This window comes from Corapipo altera, unplaced genomic scaffold, assembly GCF_003945725.1.
Source record: "Corapipo altera isolate COAL_440 unplaced genomic scaffold, ASM394572v1 59578, whole genome shotgun sequence".
Taxonomy (NCBI): Eukaryota; Metazoa; Chordata; class Aves; order Passeriformes; family Pipridae; genus Corapipo; species Corapipo altera.
In genome coordinates, this window is record NW_020887186.1 from 1 (window position 1) to 4,614 (window position 4,614).

A 4,614-nucleotide genomic window follows, 5' to 3' on the forward strand; every position below is an offset into this window, starting at 1 on the left:
GGACTCTCTGCAGCAGCTCCACGTCCTTGTGCTGCTGTTGCCCAGGGTTGGAGGCAGCTCCGCAGTGGGGGCACAGGGGCAGGATACCCCCCTCCACGCTGTGGGATCAGCCCAGGGCACGGGGGGGTTCTGGGGCCAGAGCACACGGACGGGTCCTGTCCAACCTCTCGTCCACCAACACCCCCAAGTCCTTCTCCCCAGCACTGCTCCCAATCCATTCTGTGCCCAGGCTGTGTTTGTGCTGGGATTGTCCTGACTCACCCCCCAGGCTGTGCAGACTCTCTGTGTCCAGCTCAGCACACAATCCCTGCACTAAACCCACTAAAAAAAGGAGCAGTGACTGGAAAAATCCCTTCTCCATCCTGACCAAGGGTCAGGCCCAGTCTTAGTTCAGCTGCGAATTTGGTGGTGTAACAATCCAGGAGGGAGAGTCTACAGCAGATTCCTGGCACCTGCCCTGCTAGTTTGGTGAAACTTGTTGCTTTATCTGCCACAGATTCACCACCAGGTTCCTCTGGACACGCTGCATAAATCCTCATTCTTCCCAGAATTCATAAACAAGGACAACCCTCTCCAAGCCCTGTTTTTGCATTAGATGAGCTGCAGTAACTGCAGCAGCCTCAGCCACTTCAGAGCCTTTAGGCCTAAGAATAACCACATTAAAAAGAACAGGCAGCCCAATTTTCCACAGAAAGGGGGTGTTTTATGTCCTTTCCTCCCCTTTGCTACTCACGAGGTGCCGGACTGCAGGAACGGGATGCGGACGCCCTCCACCACCACAACATTCTTCACTCCACTCTTGCCCAAGGACTTCTTGGTCTTGGGCTGGGCTGCAAGGAGAGGAGGGATGTTGACAAGTAGATCAGCAAGTTTAATGAAGACCCTGTAAAAACTACTAGAAAACTTGGGAACTTGTCCCCTTCTGGTGCATAAGGAAAGGCAGGGAAGGAAGGACACCTGAGCTGGGATCTTAAAATCATGGAAGGGTTTGTGTGGGGAGGGACCTTAAAGCCCATCCAGTCCCACCCCTGCCATGGGCAGGGACACCTTCCACTAGCCCAGGTTGCTCCAAGCCCCGTCCAACCTGGCCTGGGACACTTCCAGGGATTCAGGGGCAGCCACAGCTTCTCTGGGCAGCCTGGGCCAGGGCCTCCCCACCCTCACAGGGAGGAATTTCTTCCTAATGGGAAGAAAATCTCTCCCTAACGGGAGAGGTTCAAGACAAGGTATGCCATGATCCAGCACCATTCAGTGCAGACTGGGAATGGCTGCTGGGAGCCAGGAGCACTCAGAGGATGAGAGGGCTGTAAACAGGGATGTCCCTCAAGTTTTCCTTGTTCGTAGCTTTTTAGGAGCAGCTGTACTAAGGCACTCTGCACCATTTCCAAGGTTTAAGTGAAACAAGACTCTGGAAAAGGGAGGCAGCTTCCAAAACAGCCTTGTCCAGCACAGACCCTCTGGGATTCCTGGTGTTTTCCCCTTTACCTGTGGCTTGGAGCTGTGAGGAGCAGCTGAGCGACCGAGCAACTGGAAAACAAGGAAGGAGAAAACGGCAAAAAAAAAAGTATCAGAAACATTCCTGGTTTCCACAGGAAGGGAATTACAACCAATACCTGTGGGGTACTGGCTGGTTTACACTGGCCAGAAACTGGACAGGGTCCATTGGATCTGTTAACAGGAGATTCCTCCCCCATCCGGTGTGGGAAGGGACAGACACAGCAACGATGGAATTGGGTATTTAGGAAAAAAAACCCCACTGTCGGCTTTTTTGAGGTGAGAACAGAACAGAGGTTCAGGTGCAAGCCTCCCTTCCAAAGCCAACACTAAACCTGGAAGTTTGGGACCCCCCAGCCCCAGGATACTCACAGGCCCCAGCAGCCCAGGCTGAGGACACGGGGAGGCTCCGGATGGCCGAGGTCAGCATGGAACTCATCCTGGGCTCTGCAGAGAGGCTGCTCTCAGTCCAACCCGGCCTGCCTGGAACAGCTGCAAGGGAAGCGACCTGCCTGCCTCACACAGAGCCAGAAAAGTGGGGAGAAGACACTCCAAGGGCAGCAGCAGCAGCAGCAGCACAGGAATCGCTTCCCACCGCGCTCCGTGAGCGGAATCCGAGCAGGAGGAGCCTGGCTTGTGACTGGGGCTGCCAATGTGCCTGTGAATAAATACTGCCCAGTGAATAAATACTGCCCAGTGAATAAATACTGCCCAGTGAGCTTCTCAGTTCCCCTCCCAGTGACTGCTCTGCCACCTCCCCCTTGGAAAATTGTCTCGGTGCCCGGCCGGCCCCGCCGCCAGCACGGCCCTCCTGACGCACTGCCCTTGGCACCACGTCACACCCCTGCCCCTCGTGGCACTGCCCTTGGCACCACGTCACACCCCTGCCCCTCGTGGCACTGCCCTGGGCACCACGTCACACCCCTGCCCCTCGTGGCACTGCCCTCGATGCCAACCTCGGGGTATCTGCTGGGCATCCCCATGGAGAACAGAACAAGCCAACACCCTCCACCCCCAAAATTCCACTACGGCCTTCCCAAAGCTCATTCCAAAACCAGGTTTCCCCATAAACAAACCCTCCTCTGTGTCTATTTTATTGCCCAGGGCACAAAATGGTCGTGGCAGCTCCAGTTCTTTGCCTTCTTCATGGCAACGTTCACCTCCCTCAGTCCCGTTTTTGGGGTTCAAACCCCAGCAGTCCCTCCCACAAACACACAGGTTTTCCACGGAGGGGGCACAGGAATGCCTGTGTTCCCAAACTCAGCCCACTGCAGGTCTCCACAGCTCCTCAAAACTCAGCAGGAGCTGCCAGTCACCCCCTTTCACAGCTCCACACCTGGAATGTGCCACGCAGCATTCCTCACTTCCCAGCCCACAAACCAAACCCAGGCTCCTCCTGTCAATAAAAGTCCTGAAAATCCGCCTTTTTGTGGCAACCTGCTCTTCCTCCATCTGTGCAGAGCTCCCTCCCCTCACCTCATTGAGGTTTTTCCCTAAATCCGCCCTGCCCAGCTGACACAAGTTCCTCCCCAGTACCCAAACCTGCCCATGCTGCAGAGTCACCTCTTCCCAACGTACCCACTGTCTCTGCCCCCCAAAACGTGCCCACCCTCCCACTTTTGGCAGCCAGTGCTCCCCTGGCACCCCCGGCTCAGCCCTGCACACAAATCCCTCCAGGCAAACCTCCTTCCATGATCCTGTGGATCCCTTCCAGCTCGGGATATCCCACAATTCTGTGAACAGCCCGTCCTCCCTTCCCTCTCTCCACACAAGCCTGACCCTGCACACGCCGCAGCACCTTCACACCCCACCACCACACCCCCACCACCCCGGGACTCACAGCACACCCCTACAGCCCCCAAAACAAACCCCTGCTACAGCCCCCCCAAAATACACACCTGTTTCTCACCCCCACCCCGTCCATCCGGGGTTGACCTCCCCAAACCCTCTCACCCTTCCTCTGTCCATTCAGGACCGACCCCTCGATCCCTTTGTCCACCCAGGACCGACCCCAGACCATCCTGTCCATCCAGGACCGACCCCTCGATCCCTTCATCCACTCTGAACCGGAGCCCCGACTCCCCTGTCCATCCAGGACCGACCCCTCGATCCCTTCGTCCACTCTGGACCGACCCCAGACCATCCCGTCCATCCAGGACCGAGCCCTCGACTCCTTCGTCCACCCGGGACCGAAGTCCCGACCCCCCTGTCCATCCAGGACCGATCGACACCTCGACCCCTTCGTCCATCTGGAACAGACCCCCCGACTCCCCAGCCCATCCCAGACCGACCCCCTTCACCCTTATCCTGCCACTGCACCCCCCCGGGACCGCCCCCCCGACTCCACCCTTGTCCCGCATCCCCCGACCCTTCCATCCATCCAGGACCGATCCCCCGACTTTTCTCTCCCTTCCCCGGACATCTAGGACCGACTCCCCGACGCTCCTCACCTTTTCCCCGACCCTCTCGTCCACCCGGGACTGCCCCCCCGCCTCCCCCCTTCACTCCTGTCCCGCATCTCCCGACCCTCCCGTCCACCCGGGACGGATCCCCCGACTTTTCTCTCCCTTCCCCGGCCACCTGAGACCGACCACCCACCTGATCCTCTCCTACATCCAGGATGAACCCCTGACCCTCCTCACCTTCCCTCGACCCTCCCGGTCCATGCGGGACCGACCTCCGTCCGTCCCCCTTCCCCCGAACCCCTTCGTCCACCCAGGACCGACCTCCTTCCCCTTTCCCCTGACCCCCCCCTCCCCCCCCCCCCGCCGTCCCCCATCCCTCCCGCCCCAGCGCCCCACCCGCATCCCTCACTTGCTCCCCTCTCCCCCGGCGGGCCTCCCTCTCTCCCTCCGCTCACCGCGGGGCGGCGTCCGGCGGGCCGGCCCTGCCCTGGCGTGCGCCGGGAGGCGGCCGAGGCTGCCGATGGCTCTCACCGCCGCCGCCATCTTCGCCGAGGTCGATTGAGGGAGCGGCCGCCGCGAGGGGAAAGGGGTCCTCGCACGCCCCGCCCCCCTCTCCCCGCCCCTCCCCGGGGGCGCCCCCCGCGTTGCCTGACCCGAAGCCCCTCGCCCGCCGCCGCCGCCCCTCGCCTCCCCGCGCCGTTCCCGGCGGATTCCC

At 60.1% G+C, this 4,614-nt stretch overlaps 1 long non-coding RNA gene across 3 annotated transcripts; it reads right to left on the minus strand.

Moving 5' to 3' along the window:
• Positions 1-130: 130 nt before the first annotated feature.
• On the minus strand, positions 131-4,131 carry LOC113941497. Of its 3 annotated transcripts, none has more exons than XR_003525691.1 (4): positions 4,093-4,131; positions 1,867-2,152; positions 1,486-1,527; positions 174-830 (listed from the first exon to the last, which is right to left on the minus strand). It is a non-coding gene; the product is annotated as an uncharacterized LOC113941497 (long non-coding RNA). The 3 variants fall into 3 exon arrangements; XR_003525690.1 differs by lacking the exon at positions 4,093-4,131 and adding an exon at positions 2,571-3,100; XR_003525689.1 differs by lacking the exon at positions 4,093-4,131 and having other exon boundaries at positions 131-830; positions 1,867-2,548.
• Between the last annotated feature and the right edge of the window lie 483 nt (positions 4,132-4,614).